Consider the following 22,571-nt stretch of genomic DNA (forward strand, 5'->3'; position numbering starts at 1 on the left):
GACCTTTTATGTTTGTATTTTTCTTTTTTATTTCTTCATCTTGTAAAGCACTTGGAGCTACATTTTTTGTATGAAAATGTGCTATTTAAATAAATCTTGTTGTTGTCTACAGCTGACAAAGACTAACAAATGTTGCCAGTTATGAATAAATATAATTTTAAAAACTAATAAAACAAATAAATCCTGTAATTTTCAGTTTTCAATAAAAGTGTGTCTAAATTGCATAATGTGTAATGTGCCGATTCTTAGAATCACCACTGGCTTGAATGTTTTTTAAAGTGACAGATTATTTCTTGGGAGTCATATAAGTATAGGCAGCAAACCAAATCTAGATTTTAATTAATTCTTTTAAGGGTAAAAATGTTTACTACTATCTTATTTTTGGTAACTTTATTAGATTATTTTAGGAGTTCATACTGTATATGTTAAAAGCATTCTAGCATGATATGGCCACTATGTGATGTCAGTATAATTAAGATCATCTTAATAAACTTGCATTTCCTAAGATGTGTCACTAATAGCCACCTATCACTTAAGAAAAGAAAAGATTCAGTGTCACAGACTTTGTGAACTTTGTAACTACTATTTTAATGGCAAATACAGCAACCTTTTTATTTTGTAAGAGAGTTAAGCAATAAGCTTTTATGTTTAGCAATGAAGGCATGCCACCATGCTTTTAAAGATGCTTGTCCAGTTCATAATGAATATTCCATAATTTATTTAAACCTTTAGTCAGTAAAATAATATAAAAAACATTTGCTACTTATAGGTTCAGGAGTGTGCTTACTGCTCAAAGTTCCAGGTACAATGAGTTAATCTCTTGACCTGCTATCTATCTGTATGGAGCTTGTACATTTTCCCTGTGTTTATATGGATTTTCTTAATATACTCCAGTTTCAACCAGCATCACAATAATGCATTTTTTAGTGTAGCTTGAGTGCTTGTTGTAAAATTTTCCAGTGTGAATGAGCATTTTCATCCTATGCTGGATGGAGATCCCACCAATATCTGGTTACTTTGAGTCCAAACCTGGTAAAACAGGCTCAGTAACCATGTAATGAAAAAATCAGGTTCAAAATTTGGATTATTGTATATATCTGATTTTAATAATCATATATTAAGTTTTCTAGTTTTTATAATTATATAGTACAGAAATTAATATTATTTTAATTCTGTATTTTATTTTCAATTATGGCATATTTATTCATGCATTATGAAACAAATTTAATATGGTACAGATGTATTGGCCAGAGTCCTTCAGGGCAAAATCAGGAGCAAGGCTACAGCTAGAATTGTCACAACAATAGTGACTGTCTGAAAAAGAAAAAAAAACTGTCGCTTTTTTTTTAACAAATAAAATACAACCTCTTACCCTGCCTAAATTATTCTTCTCAATATAACTTCAGATTTCAGACAAACACAACCCGGCCTGTCTTTCATATCCCCACTTTGCTGCTTTCTAGCTACATACATGTCATAAAGGATTAACTTTACGGAGTCCTGCCTCCCAATTATCTTGATGCAATGGAAAATACGTTGACTCCCCAGGCAGTACAGGTAAAGTAACTTAAGTAAAGTTGACAGCAAATAGCATATTGCGTCTTCCCACTGGAATCATTACATGATTTAAAATAAATTGCATAATGGCCGTGCAGCTTTACATTCTTAAATGAAATACTTTACCTGGATTTATTCTGTACTGCATTATATTTTTTGTATTCTTTATTCTACTGACCAAGACTTTATCCCACTTTTCAAATTCTGTGCTCAGGGATCTTAAAAACTATCTGCAATAGTAAACAGGTTAAAAGTAAAAAAAATTAAAATAAGGAATAAATCATACAGATATGAACTTAACTTTTATGAATTTCCCTTATAATGCTACCCCATCTAAATTTGTGCTATGGCACTCAAATAAACCGAGTAAGATTTTCCTTACTGTGACATGCACATGATTAACATGGATTTAAGCCCTTACTACATCAAAGTTGTACTGTTTAACCAGAAAAAAATGAAAATGGCACCAGCCTGTCTTTTTTTATTATTCAGCTGTCATGTTTAATCAGGATGAAAAGTTAAAAGAATGAAATGAGATAGTGCCATCTACTGGCCAATTTGAATATTTATGTCTGAAGAACTACTCTCAGTAAGTTTTAAAAACTTTATTAAAAATGAAAGGCAAAAAGTATCTGTCTTATCATATCTCTTTAGTGTACTAAATATATGTTTAAAAAGAAACAATATGTGGTTTTAATTAAAATGTGTATAGAACTTTGGACTCAAAGTATATATCAACAAGGATCAACCCTAGCCCAGGAAGAAACAATGCACAAGAAGAGATGATTTTAATTTGTATTCAGTTTGCATGGCTCACACAGGCAGGATGTGGGAAGGGAGGAGTAACCGAAAGAGTTTAATACAAAAATAATTTCCTAATTAAGCTTGTTGTCCTTATGTCAAGAATTCATACTATAACCAAAAGCAGCCTGCCCCTTCTTCTATTCAAACACCAGTAAAACTGCCATCTCATTATCATTCCAGCGTGTCTGGTAGGGAGCTTGTCCTAATCCACCTTCTACACTACTCTAATTGATCTTACAGATTGTTTGAATTAGGCTACTTATTCCTTTCACTATAAACATTTTTAAGGGATCAAACCACAGTATGAGTGTTGTAAATATTTTAAAAGTGTTTGTTGCTACCATGGCTACTTACAAATCATAAATGTGCAGTACAATCATTTTCATATTTTTTTCACAAAATGAGCACTGGCAGGTTAAGTGCTAAGGGTAACAAAATGAGTCAGTGGTGGGGACTGAGTCTTGTGGTTTACAGTCCTGCATTTTAGCCACTATGGCACAATGCCTGTGTCTGTTCTTGAAGAAAGTGGCCCCATAGGATTTCTTTAATTGTTTTAATAAAGTGATAATTGCATCACCTTTTTCTTTTAGTAAAAAAGACAAGACCATTATTAGTAAGACCATTAGCAACATCTCAATTTGCTATATAATTAGACCTGAGCAATATTTTAATGCTTTCGCCATCTTGTTTCATAATTAAAATTAGATGAGTTTATTTTTGCTTTCTCCGTACATAGTACAGAACAAAGTATTTTAATGGTTGACATTTTTACATATTTTATTTTTTGTTTTAAGGGGTATGCAAAATTTGCATTTAGGCCCCCATTCTGCAAGCATTTTACAAAGGGAAATATTTATAGGAGTAGGCAGAACAGTGGCACAGATGTAGCACTGCTGCCTCGTAGTAAGGAGACTAGGGTTTGTTCTCCCCGTGTCTGCATGGGTTTCCTCCAGATGCTCCGGTTTCCTCCCACGATCCAAAAACATGCAGGTTAGGTGGACTGGTGATCCTAAATTGGCCCTAGAGGGTGATTAGGGTGTGTGTGTATGTGTGTGTGAATGTTTGCCCTGTGATGGACTGATGGCCTGTCCAGGGTTTGTTTCTATGCCTTGTGTCCTGTACTAGCTGGGATAGGTTCCAGCAGACCCCTGCAACCTTGTTGAGGACCAAACAGATTAGAAAATGACTGATTTATAGGAATCAAAAACTGTACATAAAGATAGGGGCGCTGACTTGTCAAAAACATTGTTGGGGTGGAGCAAAAAATTACAGGCTACCATATGTACAATAATCCAGTAATTGTTATGTTTCAGCCAGCTTGTGTTTTAATTCCTTTTTCTTGTCTTTGTTGTGCATGTTTGAATTTTTTGTTTTTATGTTTATATTGCTGTTCATGTTTATTATTTGTATAATTGTGTATTTTTTGTCAGTACTGTTGATCATTTAATTTATATGTGTCTATGTATTTTCTTCTGCGTTCTTCGTGTTTTGTAGGTGGTTCCCCAAGAAGCAGGGCCACCTGTGTCTCTTCTAGTTGGAAATTCCCCCTGCCCTACAAAAGCTGGTAGACCTACTGTCTAATGATGTTCATTTGATGTGTTGGGTGTGTTGGTGAGTTCTTCCAATCATATTAATTATTATTGAATTTTCTGGATTTCTGACCATTTTGCTCTATATTGTGACCTAGATTGTGTTCTGGGAATGGTTTGCCTAAAAGTTGCCTGTTAGGCCCTCCGTTTGCGTCTTTGTGATCCTTGGATGTTTGTGTTAAAAACAGCATTTTTGATTGATAAATCTTGTGTTTATAAAGAATCTTTCTTTGCCCTTAGGTGACTAGTTGAGGTTTTTAGGTGATTTAATTCTTTTGAAGGCCTCACATTATTTCAGTACTGCTGGGGCACAACAACAATAACAACATTAGCAATAATAATTATTAAACTGCCATAGCATAGGAGACACAAAGATGGCAAAGTAAATTAAAATGAGCAATTTGGTAACAGAACAGTAATTCAAGGCTTTGGCTACATTGTTAAAGACTAATGTTATTCCAAGTATAAACATCTCTCAAATGTGTTTACTTAAAACCTAAGTTAAAACTCCACAAAATATCGACCTGTATTGTTCACAACAATTTATGACTTGATAGATTTCACTCTTTACATTCACTCTCACCATGCTAGAAAAGTTTTACTTCTGAGACCCATTTATATCTTTATGAATAATAAGAATATAATTATGCTGTCACCATTAATGTAGGCTGCCTTTTATGCTCATGGGTTAAACACTCCCACTTCTGTTTCTATGGCTGATAAAAGGTAAATTTTCTTTTCACTTATGTAACACAGATTAAATAATTTTAGAAAAATGTTAAATGCTGAATAAAACAAGAAAAAAGACACCTGACAATACTGTCCAATTCTGAAACTGCATACCTCAAGCATGTATTTTTCCAAGTGAGTCTTATATCTTATAATCAAATTTCCCCCTCAACATTCTAATATTGTCAGACCACTGTTTTGAATTAAACATTTCCACATCTCTTGTGTCTTCAAGTTTCTATGTACAGACCTAACAATGATGATTTCACTCAAAACCATCTTTGAATGCTTTCAGACTGACAGATTTGCAGACATCCGGCACCGTAAACGAGTTAATTTACACTGTCAAACAAAAAAGCAGGATATGAGGCAAAAATCAGAATTGGGTCACCTTTAACTGTACAGTAGTCTAAATATAGCCTAAATAGCCTGTAGCAACACATAGACTCAAATGCAGCTGGTATGCACTTTCAACTAATTTTTTAAATTGATATTTTTCTCTAGCATTGCCCTAGGATTGGGGGGGACATTTCCCCATTGCTTCCATAGACACTCTCTATGAGTGCAGATGCCCATGTAATGCATACGCTGTATATACCATATTCACGCCCCATCTCCAAACACAATCTGACAATCTCTAGTGTAATGTCTATGCATGCGTGTGTTTGTGTATGTCTGTGTCTATCCCATTAATAACTTCTTGAAAAGATTCACCACTTTCAAACAAATTTCAAATTTTTATTACAATACTGAAATGCTAGGACCGTATTATAATTGAAGAACTAGGGGGCTTTGCCCCTTGCTCGCTTCGCTTGCTATCCCACCTGGCCTGCGCTATGTGCCAGCCACTTCGCGTCTCTGCCTCTCGTGTATGTGGATTTCACTTTCACCAAGCAACAAATCTTTTAATTCTCGCAGATACGCCTCTTCATTGGGAAGAAACATTACTTTTCCCTGATGGCAACACGAATTAGACGATCTGCAAGTCTCCAATTTAAAGTTTAAATCTGAACAATATATTCAATCTCTTTTCGCTGTTCCGTTATTTTTTTTGAGACTTTTGAATTTTAGTACTTTCATTATCTCTAACCTGCTCTGCATGTGTATTGCGCCAACATTTTTGAATTCTTAATGACGTTCTACTTTGTCATCTACTCTTTGTCTTTTATTTCTGGCCCCAGGCGTGGTTAAATCTCTTCGCATAAAGTCTCGTCTCACGGGACGTGAAAGTATCTCTCTGAAAAAGTCATGTCTCATCCCAGGCTAAAAAGTCTCATTTTGTCCCAGGATTTTTTTTATTATAATAGAGAGATAATAATCAGGAGGACCTTTGCATATTGAATTCTAATTTTATTTTATTTAATTTGCAGGATATAACCCTAAAATTGTAATTTTCAAAGAAATCCTTCAAAAGTTTTATAAAATGAAATACTCTAAAACTTTAATTGCCTCTGGTCTACCTTTATTTCGTATTCACCACAGAAAAGACTGGCCATCAAAATGCAATTTTATTGTTAAACAGAAAAGTTTAAAATGAAAGCAGTAGAGATTAAAAATATTCACAGTTTGGATGAAACAGCACCACAGCCTAGTGCATCCCTAGGCAGTATGATGGGCTTTCAAACACCACCGGAACAACAGCTTGAATCCTGTTCCAAGTTGGTATCCTTCTCTGGGGTACAAAGGGCTTTCACTGGTTAATTTGCATTGCAAATTGGCATGTGTAACTGAATACGAGTGGGCCCTGGAATGGCCTGGTAACATGTCCAGGGCTGACTTACACCTGATGTTGCCAAGATACCCTCAGGCCCCAAGGTCATGTACTAGACAAAGAAAGGTTTCACAATATTTTGTCATAGTTGTAAGAAATGATTTTAGCAATTGGTCAAATCATTAACTCAATCATGATAAGAGCTTCAGTTGCCTCTGTTTAAAATATAATTATAATGTGCTAACTTCTGTCAGGACGGTATTGAAAATTTACCACTAATAAACGAGGATCACCGAGCAAAGATTACTACCAATGAGAGTGATCAGAGTATGCAGAATGTTTATTGAGCCCTGCCCTGAGGTCAGACTATTTTGTAATTAATTATAATGTAACAGAGAATGATATACAGTATGCTTCTACATGGCATGTAAGCCAATTTCAAGGAATAAATGAGCTGCATGGAACCCCACTGTCAGTGAAGTATGGTAAAATAGGGATGAGGTGCTTAAAATAGATACACTGCTTAGGGCTTCAAAAGGACTAAAAATGGCTCTGCTCATTGGTATCTTATTAACTCTATATTATATTCTAGCTGCTTATTTCAAGATAGTTTTTTTTAAATATTATCTGGCATACTTTCCAAGGCCCAAAATATACAAGCTATGCTTAACTCATCATCTTAGGTCGTACCATATGAGGACCATAGAGATTAAGGTCCTCAATAAAAGACCAGCATGAAATAAAGATGTTGTTCTGCTATCTGTTAAAATAACAAACATATAATGTTGTCTTGACCCATTGCAACATCTTCGAATAAATTAGCTGATTCCAAAAAAACTGTACCTGTCTCTGAATTGTAGAGAAATCTTTAGCAGCTTTGTATGTGTCTCTGTGGTGACATGACAGGCTAATGTAGGGATTTTGTTACTGGCCTCAGGCCTAGGGGAACCTGAACCAGGTACAAGCCATTGTTGCTACAGGGTGTAGCCACAGTGGTAACTTGCCAAAAGCATAAAAGAAGCAGGCAGCAGTTAGACGTCTCTGACTATACATGATTTTATTCTGATTTGCCTAGAGGTATATAACTGCTTCATTCTCTGCCTAGTTTAACATGATGATTGTGGGGAGGGTTATGTCAGGAAGGGCATCCAGTGTAAAATTTTGCCAAATCAATATACGGACAACAGTACAAATTTCCATACTGGATCGGTCAAGTCTCGACTTAACAACAACCGCCACCATTACTGTTAGCCAACAGGGTACTGGCGGAAATTGGGCTACTGTTGGTCAAAGAAGAAGAAGGAGAAGAAGAGGGGGGAGACGTGTCCGGAGGCAGGAATTGTTCTATCATGGTGTGGATGGGAGGAGAAATGGGGTAGGAGTTATTCTGAAAGAACAGTATGTCAAGAGTGTTTTGGAGGTGAAAAGAGTGTCAGGCAGAGTAATGATTATGAAGCTGGAAATTGGAGGTGTAATGATGAATGTTGTTAGTTCATATGCACTGCAAGTTGGGTGTGCAATGGGTGAGAAAGAAGATTTTTGGAGTGAGTTGGATGAAGTGATGAACAGTGTACCCAAAGGACAGAAAGTGGTGATTGGAGCGGATTTCAATGGGCATGTTGGTGAAGGGAACAGTGGCGATGAGGAGGTGATGGGTAGGTATGGTGTCAAGGAGAGGAATAAAGAAGGTCAGAGGATAGTGGATTTTGCCAAAAGGATGGACATGGCTGTGGTGAATACGTATTTTAAGAAGAGGGAGGAACATAGGGTGACGTACAAGAGTGGAGGAAGATGCACACAGGTAGATTACATCCTATGCAGAAGAGTTGATCTGAAGGAGATTGAAGACTGCAAAGTGGTGGCAGGGGAAAGTGTAGTTAAGCAGCATAAGATGGTGGTCTGTAGGATGACATTGGAGTTCAAGAAGAGGAAGAGAGTGAGGGCAGAGCCAAGGATCAAATGGTGAAATTTGAAAAAGGAAGACTGCAAGGTTGAGTTTAGGGAGGAGGTGAGACAGGCACTGGGTGGCAGTGAAGAGTTACCAGACAGCTGGGAAACTACAGCAGATATAGTAAGGGTGGCAGCAAGAAGGGTGCTTGGTGTGACATCTGGAAAGAGAAAGGAGGAAAAGGAAACCTGGTGGTGGAATGAGGAAATACAGGAGAGTATACAGAGGAAGAGGATGGCAAAGAAGAAGTGGGATAGTCAGAAAGATGCAGAAAGTAGACAAGAGATACAAGGAGATAAGGCGCAAGGTGAAGAGAGAGGTGGCGAAGGCTAAAGAAAAGGCGTATGATGAGTTGTATGAGAGGTTGGACACTAAGGAGGAAGAAAAGGACCTGTACCGATTGGCTAGAGAGAGGGACTGAGCTGGGAAAGATGTGCAGCAGGTTAGGGTGATAAAGGATAAAGATGGAAACTCACAAGTGAGGAGAGTGAGTTGAGCAAATGGAAAGAGTACTTTGAGAGGCTGATGAATGAAGAGAACGAGAGAAAGAAGAGGCTGGATGATGTGGAGATAGTGAATCAGGAAGTACAACAAAATAGCAAGGACGAAGTAAAGACAGCTATGAAGAGGATGAAAAATGGAAAGGCCGTTGGTCCAGATGACATACCTATGGAAGCATGGAGGTGTTTAGGAGAGATGGCAGTGGAGTTTTAACCAGATTGTTTAATAGAATCTTGGAAAGTGAGAGGATGCCCGAGGAGTGGAGAAGAAGTGTACTGGTACCGATATTTAAGAATAAGGGGGATGTGCAGGACTGCAGTAACTACAGGGGAATAAAATTGATGAGCCACAGCATGAAGTTATGGGAAAGAGTAGTGGAAGCTAGGTTAAGGAGTGAGGTGATGATTAGTGAGCAGCAGAATGGTTTCATGCCAAGAAAGAGCACCACAGATGCAATGTATGCTGTGAGGATGTTGATGAAGAAGTTTAGAGAAGGCCAGAAGGAGTTGCATTGCGTCTTTGTGGACCTGGAGAAAGCATATGACATGGTGCCTCGAGAGGAGCTGTGGTATTGTATGAGGAAATCGGGAGTGGCAGAGAAGTATGTAAGAGTTGTACAGGATATGTACGAGGGAAGTGTGACAGTGGTGGGGTCTGCAGTAGGAGCGGCGGATGCATTCAACGTGGAGGTGGGATTACATCAGGGATCACCTTTCTTATTTGCAATGGTGATGGACAGGTTGACAGACGAGATTAGACAGGAGTCCCCGTGGACTATGATGTTTGCTGATGACATTGTGATCTGTAGCGATAGTAGGGAGCAGGTTGAGGAGACCCTGGAGAGGTGGAGATATGCTCTAGAGAGGAGAGGAATGGAGTCAGTAGGATCAAGACAGAATACATGTGTGTAAATTAAAGGGAGGTCAGTGGAATGGTGAGGATGCAGGGAATAGAGTTGGCGAAGGTGGATGAGTTTAAATAATTGGGATCAACAGTACAGAGTAATGGGGATTGTGGAAGAGAGGTGAAAAAGAGAGTGCAGGCAGGGTGGAATGGGTGGAGAAGAGTGTCAAGATAATTTGTGATAGACGGGTATCAGCAAGAGTGAAAGGGAAGGTCTACAGGACGGTAGTGAGACCAGCTATGTTATATGGGTTGGAGACAATGGCATTGACCAGAAAACAGGAGACAGAGCTGGAGGTAGCAGAGTTAAAGATGCAAAGATTTGCACTGGGTGTGATGAGGATGGATAGGATTAGAAATGAGTACATTAGAGGGTCAGCTCAAGTTGGAAGGTTGGGAGACAAAGTCAGAGAGGCGAGATTGCATTGGTTTGGACATGTGTAGAGGAGAGATGCTGGGTATATTGGGAGAAGGATGCTAAGGATAGAGCTGCCAGGGAAGAGGAAAAGAGGAAGGTCTAAGAAAAGGTTTATGGATGTGGTGAGTGAGGACATGCAGGTGATGGGTGTAACAGAACAAGATGCAGAGGACAGAAAGATATGGAAGAAGATGATCTGCTGTGGCAACCCCTAACGGGAGCAGCCGAAAGAAGAAGATGAAGAAGGAGTGTAAACACATTTTTAAAATGATAGTATTGTTGCCAATTATGTTGAAGTACATATGCCACTGTATGCTGATTAGAGTCCAATTTCCCCAGAACATGTTAATTTTCAAACCAAGTAAATACAAACATTTTCTAATGAAGCAGGCAGTTCTGTTATCACAAAACTGTACATTATATTGGTTCAAAGTAGGTGACTCTCTAATATATATGTTCTATACATAGCTACTAACAATAACCTATAGCAAAATTATTCAGGAAATTTGCCTTTTCACTTATTCCATTGTCAAACAAAGGGTGGCCATTGTACCTTCATCTACTGGCTTTTACATTTATTATTTACATGTGTTTTTTTCCTAAAATCAACACAAAGAAATGTCCTTTTCTTTAAAACACCAATTTCTAGCCCATTGCAATTTACATATTTTTACTTATTTGATCAATAACAAATCAATTAAATGAAATCTTATTGTTTTTAATTACAAACCCAGTGTGTTATACAATAGTTAGAAATATATCTTAAAATAAAGGAGTGCAACATATAAACAAACAAAATTGCAGTACAGTAAAAAAGAGTTTATAGTATAACAGCCAATTGTAATACATACATGAGTACATGCATTTTTATTTTCTGCGTGAGCTGTAGTACATTTTTAGACACAATGACAGTAAAAGGTATAGCGGACTCTACATTATAGAAAGCCTCTGAAACTTTTCATGAAATGTGTAAATGAAAATTGTCAAAGTGACACAAAAAATACATACACCTAATATTATTGTAGGGACATTCCTAGGCAGCCCACTTGGGGCGGAGTGGTGGCTCTGAGGCTAAGGATCTGCACTGGTATCCCAAAGGTTGCCGGTTCAAATCCCCGTCACTGCCAAAAGAGATCCTACACTACTGGGCCCTTGAGCAAGACCCTTAACCTGTAATTGCTCCAGGGGCACTGTACAATGGCTGACCCTGCACTCTGACCCCAAGGGGTATGCGAAAATTAACAAATTCCTAATACAAGAAATTGTATAAGGCAAAATAAAGAACAAAAAAATATTTGGTACTGCTGCCAAACAGCACCATGACTATAAGTGGAACTCTGTCCATGAGTTTGTCCACTTCTCTGTGTCTTCAATTTTTTTTTCCAACAGTAACACCAAATACTACGTTAAATTAATTCATGAGTTTAAATTTCCCCAGTATGTGTAGGTGAGGTTGTATGCATAAGCCAAAAGACCCATAATGCAGTTTGGATCTGATGATGCCAGATAGACTGTTACTCCTCTCTTGGTTTATTTACAGCCAAAGTAAGAATTGCAAACTAAATTGGAGTGTCATGAAAACCCCATAGTTCAGCTGAAATTATTTTCTTGGCAGTATTTTGAGTCAAATTTGTAAAAAGATTTCTGTACAATGTCTGAGTGTCAACCAGAATGAATCCAGAATAATTAGATTGATTGAACTTAATGAGACTAAGCAGAATAAACAGAATGTTTTGTCATTTAAAAATATGCTGCTGTGCCTTATATTTTGGGGAAAGCTACGATTGTTCCTGTTGGGCTTTTTCAAATGCAATATATGTAAACAAGGAACAGATTTCAGCAAGGAGTTCCATAACAGGTTTAACGGTTGTTATGAAGTTCCATAAAAGTTTCAGATATATAGGCATGACTTTAACTTTGCAAGAATGTTTTGCCCACTTGTAAGGGAGGCTCAGACTCTTTACATTTTACTGTAATAACTACAGTTTAGTTATAGTTCAGAATTCATAAACAAAAGTGGTATCAGGTACAACAGGAACATTATTCAGTAGGAAAGTTATTTGCCCCTAAATAATTTGTACATGCAGCCAAATGTACAGTGTGCAAGAATATACCTGAAAGGAAAAAACCTGCACAAATTAGTAAGAAGGGCCTGTGTGACATGAAATGGGATTATTTTAGTTACAGATTTACACTGTATTAAATGATTTCCTTGTATCACGAATCCTGCACTGGAAATGTTGGTTCAGGAAAAAGATGTTAAGATGGAGGGATTTGTTTTCTTGCAATTAAATGCAGTATTTGGAGATGTGATATAAATACTCTTAATGAATTTATTCTTTCATTACTACATACTAAACAAACCTATTTTTGTAAATGTATCCAAACAACCCACAGATATGGGCAAATTATATATGAACTACTGTTTCATATAATTTCCAAGGTGAACATGTCCTTATGGATTAGAATAGGTGAGAAAAAGATGTTTTACTCATCATTATTTCCATTGCACTAAGCTAGGGTATCTGTCAGCAATGTAGCGTACTGCCTCGGGATAATCCCATGCAAATTAAGGTTTCAGATTGCTCCAAAATAATATTTTTCAGTTTTAAATTAGTAAAGTTCTGGATAAAAACAACTTTTCAGTTATTTTTGTTTTCTGAGTATTTGCATTTGTTTGAAATAGAAATGTGTTTAGCTGGAATATAAACATTGATAAATTCCAGCCAATGAATAGGAATGTGAGTAATTAAATAATCAAATTATTTCATTGTATTAATGCCTTTCAGTAATTGAAATATATAATTAATTAAATAATTCCTTTGTACTAACTGATTTATTCACTTTAGCATGAACTTGCATCATTATGGAAATCAAATCCCTTAACCCTGGAGCCAAAAAATAAATAAATCTATAAACTTTAACAGCAAGGTCAACAGAGTTTAGGTATTGACTTGTTGCTGAATATGCTGGTCACTTTTATTTCCTCTGAAAATAATGTGTGCATAAAAGAGTGCTGGTTTCCACTTTTATTGTAAGATATATTGTTATTTTTGTAGCTTTGTAAAAACATGCTTTCAAAAATGTAAACACATGTTTAGACATGTGATGTATTCTGAAGCAATTACTAAACATGTAATGGAAGCAGTAGAGATTAAAAATAATGGAATTAATTTAATGGAAGTTTATTTAGAATACATTTCATAGCAGTAAAGCAGCATAACAGCTTTTGCATCTCTTGAATAGTATTTATAACATATTTCAAATTTTACTGGTTGTTGCTTTGGAAGCATCATGCATCCCTATATATATTTACAGTATATATATTATATATACTGTATATATATACATATATATATATATATGCATTATATTGTGAGACTCAAAGCATATTAATATAGAAGATACAACAGGAAATCTGTTGTTCACTTGCAGGGCAGGAATTAGGTGAGCACAAGGTTTACATATGCATTCATACACGGCCAACTGAAGAATTACTATCAACCTAACAACACAACCACCTTTGTGAGACTGAAAGAAGCTGGAGAATTTTAAGAAAATCAATGAAGATGTAGGGGAAACATGTAAAACTGCATATAGACAAAGACCAATCTATAATTTGTATTTAAGTGTCTGGAACTGTGATGCAGCCATGCGAACCGCTGATCCATTATACTACCCTTTGTTCCCATTCATATCTTAATTAATAGACTAGACATAAACAACAGCTACCTAAGAACTGTCTACACATGTATATATTAAATGTTAATTTCCATTAGGTAATTTCTTGAAATCCTAATTTACTCTGATACAGTATATTGGCTTTCTTATACCATATATACACTATGTTGAATTACAGCACTAACTAACTACTGTATAATACTATACTGCCACCTAATGGCAGCATTAGGTATTTAAAACATTCATTTCAGGGTTAAACTGTTGTTAGTCTATTAACTTTGATATTACTTCTTACTGAAAGGATAAATAACAAAAAAATAAAAATGTCCTGGTTTTAACAGGCTCCTTATCTAATAAAATTTCTAGTGCTGCAAATGTTGCTTTGTTGAATGAAACATCATCACAATATATTTACACCATTGAGCACAGAATGTGTTATATTTGAAAAGCTTTGTGAGGAGCAACAAAAAGCACACAAAAACAGACAGCAAAGGCATTTATTTATTTGTTTACACTTCAACCACTGTGACGTATCCCAGATGTTTATTTGTGAAAGTGTTTTTTCCCGTACCCTGATCCTTCTCTGATGATGATGATGTTGATGATGATGGTAAGATAAAGAAGGCATTAAACAAATGAGGATAGGCTTAATGCTTGTGCAGCCATGTTACACAAGTGTCCTGGTTTAGGACTTTGAAAATCTGGCCACCTTATAATTTACAATCAGAGTGCCACATTCACCTGATGTCTTTCACTTGTCTTATTCTCTATCATTCATCATAACTGAATAGCTTCGGAAGTGTTAAATCATGAAAATTACTATGGCCAGACATGCTCAAACACAGTAGGAATTAATTACAAAAGTTTTTTTTCTTATTTAATTAGATTATGTTAATTGGCACTTGTACTTGCAAAGTCTCACTCTATATGAATATGTTGTGTGTGTTTTTATGTCTGTGCATGGGTTACAAGTGGTTCTTGTGGTGGACTAGCCTGTCAAGCCTATTTGCAGCCTTCTGCCCAGTCCTGGTGAGATGGCCCATGACCCCATAACCATGAAGTGGACTGAGAAGGTTCTAGAAACTATGTACAGTATCTGCACAGCACTTGAACACACCTAAATGTCACACAATGCATTTTTTAACTTGATTGGTCTGCCACATCCTAACATTTTAGTTTGGTTGTCCTTTTCCAAATGTGATTCAAACAGATTATCTGAAACAAAAGTGGATGTAGGAGGAATCAATCTATTCATTATGTTATTGTTCATTAGCATTGGTTTGTTATCTTTGTTCAGTCATGCATTGCATAACCTATAGGCATATAAACTAAAAGTTAATATTTTAACAAAATGCAAACTTGTTTTGTAACTTGTGTATCAATACATTTCCAAAGTCAAAATAAACCATTCCCTTTACGTATTTAACTGAAGATGAAAAACTCAAAAGTTACTGTTTGCATAAGTGTTTAAACCTCTGTGCTTTGGAAACTCCAGGTTTACACAAATAACAATCACAAACAGCACAAAGGTGATTTAATCTGATCATTTGACCATAATTAAACATAATTAGGAACTGTTTGCAAGTTCTTTATATCTCTCTAGATATATAGTACTAGGGTGTTGTACTGTGTTAGCCATTATGGATGTAGTGAGAAGTTAAGTAAAATGACACCAGAAGAAGTGGCCTGAGTTGCCTCAAAAGCTTGCATATTGTAATCTTTCTAGTTAGCCAATAAAAGGTGTCATTTTGCTCAACTTTTCTCTCTCTAGATATAAAAAGCACCCTTGGTAATGGCCATCGTCTTTTTTGTAGCCCTACAATCACTGCAAAAATGAAGACAAAGGCTGCTGATATGAGAAACTAAGTCTTTGAAATGCACAAGTCAGGAAATGAGTACAATAAAATATCGAACAGTTTGAATGTCCCATTTAGTATGGTTGGATCCATCATCAGAAAGTGGAAGGTTCATCACAGCACCCAGACTCTTACTAGAACAAGTCATCCCTCAAAACTAAACATCAGAGCAAGATGTCAACTGGTGAGAGAGTCTACTAGGCTATTAAAAATCCAACAGTCACTCTCAGAAGTGTGTGATGCTCTTTGACTGAAACTGGAGTGAAGGTGCATAGATACACAATTTCCATAAAACAGGCATGTATGTGTGGCATAAAACTAACACTGTCCATGCCTGAAGAAACACCATACCTATGGTGGCAGCATCATGCTATGGGGGCGCTTTTCTTGTGCTGGGACTGAGAATCTTGTCAGAGTTGAAAGAAAAATGGATGGACACAAATACCACACAAACCTGCAGGAGAACTTCTTCCAGTCTGCTGTGAACCTACGGCTTGGGAGAAGATTCATCTTGCAACATGACAATGACCCTAAACATAAGGCCAAAGAAACACTGGAATGGCTCAAAAACAGAAAGATGAATGTTTGGGTAAGGTCATGTCAAAGCCTTGATCTTACCACAGTGAGAATCTGTGGTACTATTTAAAAACTGCTGTCCAGAAGTGCCACACCACCAACCTAGAGGGTTTTTATAAATTCTGCTCAGAAGAATGGCAAAGAATCACTCTTGAACAATATGCAAAACTCGTACATACTTACCCCAAAAGAATTAAGATTGTTATTGCAGCAAAATGATTCTCAACAAAGTATTCATGTGTAGCACTTGAATGCTTTTGAGTTTTTCTTCTTCAGGTAACTATCTACAGAAAATAGTTTATTTTGACCATGGAAATGTATTGTTACAGCATAAGAGTTCACATTAAAAATGCTGAATGGATAAATAGGTATACAAATCTTTTGTCATGCAGAAAAGTATGAAGACTTTCAAGGGGACTGAATAGTTTTGCATGCTACTATTGATAAGGCAACCGATACTCTCTCTTAAGAAACCAATGTAGAAAAAATTACTAAAATTAAAAAAAATACAATGTACAGTTACTTAAGTAGAGTCTAAAACAATTTAAAATGTATTTATCTATTTGAAATACATTAATATAAATATAAAAAAGAAAAAAGTAACAAAAAATAAACTTGTACTCCAAATGATACTGGCATTTGTAAGGAGCTTTAAATCATGTAGTTAATAAATTCAGTCTGAACAAAGATTGATTGTTAATCTCCAAGTTTACATTCTCAAATGAAGTCCTTATACACTGCAGTTTATAAATATTGTTTTATGATTGGACTCCATCCATCAGGGTGAATCCACCTTTATATCATAGAACTCAATATTAGAAATAATATATGTATTGTGACACAGTGAGACTCCAGACATGGTAAAGGTTTGGGGCAGCCACCCGTATAATATGTTCATGGATGCAAATTTAAAGAATTGTAAGACAAAAAGTAGTTTAGAAGACTGAGTCCAAAACAGAACTGAAATCCAGAGGAGGGGAATGAGGCTTTATAGGGAGTCTGGGGGAAGTGGTGTCATCCTTGGAGCTGGGACCAGAAGTGATGTTTGTCCTCGGGCCTGGGACCAGAAGTGATGTTATCCTCGGGGCTGGGACCGGAAGTGACGTGCTCTGAGCTGAGGCACCGGCTCCTGGAGGGATTTCCCGGGAAAGGTCTGCAAGAGACTTAGAAAGACAGTCAGCGCACCCCGCCGCCCCCTGGGCAGATGTGTTAACATTATTCTTTAAGCCCTTCAGCTGCCTCCTATTCGCACGTGTGTGACAATATATTATTATATAGTATATATATTCCATGAAAAAAAGGAAAAGTATAAAGGAAGATTTTTTTTCTATTTCAATTTCTTAATACTTTTTTTATCTGTTGCCTTATGTACATTGTGGTGAATTGCATGTAGTGATTCACCCTAATGCAGAAGGCAAATGATAAACATTCAAGACAAAACTTATATATAAAATATTGGGTGCCTAAGACTTTTTCATAGTACTCTAATACTTGTTTCATTCCAAAAGAAATAAGCAAACACAGTTTTTCACTTTATGAATTGACACCAAAACAAAGAAACTGTGATATAACAACTTTCTCAATGAAAAAAGGGTCCAATTAAAAGAAGAAACTAGTTAGGACAAAAACCAGCAGCCAGAGTGTAGCCCTGGACTGAACTTGAGGACCACGGGGTTACATGATAAACTGTTGCTTCTTTTATCGTTTGCATCATGCTGTTAAATAGCAGCTGGTCAAGAAAACAAGAAACACTTGAAAACAGCGAATGCAGCTGTTTATAAGACTAAAAAAGCAATTAAGGACTGGCAATATTAACAAGCAATTTAGCTAAAATGAAAGACAAAAATGCTGCTAAAGTAATAATTACTTCAGCAGCAATAACTGGCCTTAAAAAACTGGTTTGGAACAAAACCTGCAGCTCACCAGCACCAAATGTGAGGACCACTGCTGTCATATGTGGTGTGGCATACACATATGGTACCTGTAACATAGCAATGTGTAGCTTATTGAAAGAGTTACAGTAAAGTTGAATGATGTTGGTAATGCCCTCAACTGCCTGTGTAAAAAAAATCACTAAAGGAGGAATACATACATTTTCCATTTTGTTCATTAATAAAGTTCATGTTCATTTTTCACATTGAGAATCTTCTCCATATGACCATGCACAGCAAACATAATGAAACACTACAGTTACTGTCTTAAAGATAGTTGTACAGTGTGCTCTTTGGTGATAGTTTTAGACCAGTTCTTCATGGACAAATCATTTCATTTTATAGTGCTAATGTCAGGCAGCAGAGTAAATACTTATATAAGTCAGTGTCTCAGTCAGTAAGAACCATACTTTGAGAAACACTGTTACAGTTTTCCAACCTGATTTTCTAATAGAACATTGTAGTTTATGTTAGCCAGCCTGTTGGCTCTATGGAAGATGACCCGGACACAGACAGGCGGACACATTTAAGTCACCCAACACACGTTTATTCCAGTGCTCCATATTTACAGCAAGTGCACACATACCCCAAAGTCCCCAAAATTCCCGACTCCAGCCCCTGCATAGAGGGAGGCGGCCCCTTTTATAGTCACCCGGATGTGCTCCAGGTGCCTCCCGACAATCTTCCACCGGCACTCCCCAGTGTGGCGGAAGTGCCGGCTGCACACCCAGAAACACTCAGAAACAGAAACACTTCCCCCCCCAGCCCTTCCGGGTGTGGCGGAAGTGCTGAGGTCCAGGGCTCCAAAGGCATTGGGGCGCCCTCTGGCGGTGACCACAGGCCCCTACAGGGTTGAGCTTCAAAGCTCTGTACCCGTGGTTCCCATAGCCACCAGGTTGGTTGCCCCCACGTGGTCTGGGGAAGGCGTAAGCCCTCCTCTGGTCCTCCAGGGCGTCCCGGCCAGGTTGCCCCCCCCCAGCCACCTGTGACAGCTCTCAAAATTAACTGAGTCATAAACCATCATCAAATACTCAGCAAATGTAGACGTGATGTTAGATTTATGTGTACCGGAAAGCCAGATGTGTTTCATATTTTAGATTCCCTTCATGAAATCACTAGTAGCCAAGGAACTACTGTGAGGGAAAGCTTGTTAAGCCATACAAAACATTTGATGCATTTTATAAACACACATTTATATTTGCAATGTAGCTTCCATGTTCCCATGGTTAGTATATTGATCTATGTAATAGTTACAATTGTAGCTGTGTTTATTATTGTCCAGCCAGTTGTATAATGTTTACTAACAGAAGAATTAATACAGTCAGCACACAAATGCAAAAAAGCATAACATTAGATGCAGATGAAGTGTCAAAAAAATTTTTTTGTGCCATTTTGGGGCATTTTCTTGTCCCTGCTAATGTTTTAAGTGGAAGAATTGTTTCATTTGGGAGTATTTTGCCCTCTGCTCATAATTAATTCCAATACTGCACAATAGTATCAAATAAACAACCTTGGATAGAATGCCAGTGTATCTTCTTAGATACCTACATTTTTGTGGTCTGCAATGCAGCAAAATGCTAAAGGTTTATGCTGCTCCCTGCTAAGGAATATCGGGGGAGCAGATGAGAAAGAGTTAGTGCTGAGTAGTTTGAAGAACAAATTTGCTGAGCAAGATTGACCAATGGTCAACTGTAGCAAACTGAATGCACCTTTGTAAAGGTTTGGTTTAGTTACATTTTTGGTTTTAGTTGGCTTTGATTACAGATATTTTTGACTTGATGGTTTGACCACTTGCTAAAAAAGAGGCAGTACAAGCTCAATGTCCGGGGCTAATTCCTGTTTTGAACTTGACGCCTTAAGGAAAAGTTACAGCTCCACGGAACCCTGAATTGGGTTAAGTTAGTTGGAGCTGTTATGTCACATTCCAAATTGCTTTTCAGTGTCCTTAAGGGTGAGATAAGTAAAGTCAATTTTATTATCATGTGTAGGTAGTAAAAATGAGATTTGAACTTGCATGTCTCCTCAGAACAGTTGACAAAATATAAATAAATAGTATACATAGTATTGAACACACAAGCACATACATTCACACACACACACATATAATAAAAAAAAAAAAATATATATATATATATATATATATATATATATATATATAAAACCAAAATATACAGTGTATTTAGAAATATTTAAAATTAAATAAATAAATTTGCAATTTTGCCCATCAATCAACATTCAATAACCCATAATAACAAAATAAGACTCTGTTTTCAAAAAGGGTTTGCAAATTTATTGAAAAATATGAGAGATTCAATTTTTTGATATTATTTAAGTATTGAGCCCCTATGCTGTGGCACTCCAAACTGTGGTCAGGTCCATCCTGTTTGCTTTAATTATCCTTGAGATGAGTCTACAACTTGATTGGCGTCCACCTGTGGCAAAATGAATTGATCTAAAAGATTAGAAAGGCACAGTATATAAAGTCCTACAATTCACACTGCATGTTAGGACAAAAATCAAGCCATGGAGTGCAAGGAACTCTCCACAGACCTCTACGATTAAACTGAGGTAAGGTATAGATTAGAGCAATGGAGCCTCAATAATTGTGAAATGGAAGAAGGTTGGAACCATAAGGACTTTTTCTAGAGTTGGCCTTCCCACCAGGCAAGAAAGTCCTTGGTCAGGGACTTTTGAGTAAAAGGCATATAAAAGTCTGCATGGAGTTTGCCATATGGTATTTAAAGACTCTTCAAATATGAGGAAAAATATTCTCTTGTCTGATGATGCAAAAATTGAACTCATTGGGCACAGCTCCAAGCACTATGACTATAGCTAAGCATGGTGGTGGCAGCATGTTATGGAGGTGTCTATGTGGCAGGGGCAGGGAGACTGAACAGAATTGAAGGAAGGATGAATGTAGTCAAATACAGAGAGGTTCTTGAAGAAGACCTGCTCCATAGTGTAGACAACCTTAACCTTAGACAGTGGTTCACCTTTCAGCACAACAATGACCTGAAGCATACAGTCAAGACAATGTCAGAGTGGCTTCGGAACAAGCTTAAGACTGTCCTTGACTGGCCCAGCCAGAGCCCACTCTTAAACTCTATAAAGCATCTGAGAGATTTCAGTTTTAATTTTAATGCATTTGGAAACCTTTTTGAAAACATGTTTTCAATTTGCCATTGTGAATTATTGTGTATAGATTGATGTGTGCAGAAAGTAAGAGTCTGAATACTTTCTGAATATATATATATATATATATATATATATATATATATATATATATATATATATATATATATATACATTATATATATATATATATATATATATATATATATATATATATATATATATATATATATATATATATATATATCTGCGGTGTGTTGGCGCCCTACCCGGGATTGGTTCCCTGCAGACCCCCGTGACCCTGTGTTTGGATTCAGCGGGTTGGAAAATGGATGGATGGATGGATATATATATATATATATATATATATATAATTATAATTAATATAAATATATAATTACATGCAATATATACAATATGTTTTTGCAAGTACTATATATACATTGTTTTGTTACAATATTTGTTTTTATTATTGTAGCGAATTATAGTGAATTGTGCGTGGGTTTTTTGGATGATTTTAATATTATTGTGTATGTAATTAAGAAAGCTTAAATATGACACACTCTATGGCATATGTGAACTGATCAGCACTTTAGATATATTGTTTAATATACACTACCAGTAGTAACTCTGGAAAAAATAATACATGACCAAGAAGTGCAGTATTCCATTTTATTTGCCCTCTAGGTTGTACCACCATTTAAATGTTTGGAGGGACTTCAAGATGCAATCTGTTAAATTCTTTACAAATCAAAGGTGTACAAACTTGAAACAGATAAAGAAGGCACACTTGTTACATTACAAAAGTGCATAAAGTGAGACAAGTCTTAACCATTATAGATTCTGATGGTAATAAAAGTGAATTATAAATACATAGTAAAAGGTGGCACAGTCTTGGAACTATAAAAATATTGTCAGCAATGGCATGGTTGTTCCAGTCCTGATGTGTGAAAGTGAAGTAAGTGTGGTTCACAATTGACATTTTGCATTTTTGTACACAATGTAATATAAATATATTTTAAGACAACTTTACATATGATTAATAGCAAAGATGGTGGTTAGTCCTACCTCAAAATTCCATGGACCTTGCAGAGTAACATCTGTGACATCTGTAGGGTATACTGACTGGTGACTCCAGATTAAATTAGCATTTGTGTACACCAAGTGAAAGACTACATCCTTCTCAGGACTGGTTCCTGACTTGTGTAAGGCAGCTAGAATGGACAGTGTATATT

At 36.5% G+C, this 22,571-nt stretch overlaps 1 protein-coding gene across 1 annotated transcript in view; it reads right to left on the reverse strand.

Annotated features, from left to right (window-relative positions):
- The window catches only part of LOC127529461 (craniofacial development protein 2-like), a 782,501-nt gene that overhangs the window by 422,665 nt on the left and 337,265 nt on the right, over window positions 1–22,571 (reverse strand). The gene's annotated exons all lie outside the window — the stretch shown is intronic.

The sequence above is a fragment of the Erpetoichthys calabaricus genome, chromosome 10 (assembly GCF_900747795.2).
Source record: "Erpetoichthys calabaricus chromosome 10, fErpCal1.3, whole genome shotgun sequence".
NCBI classification, from domain to species: Eukaryota; Metazoa; Chordata; class Cladistia; order Polypteriformes; family Polypteridae; genus Erpetoichthys; species Erpetoichthys calabaricus.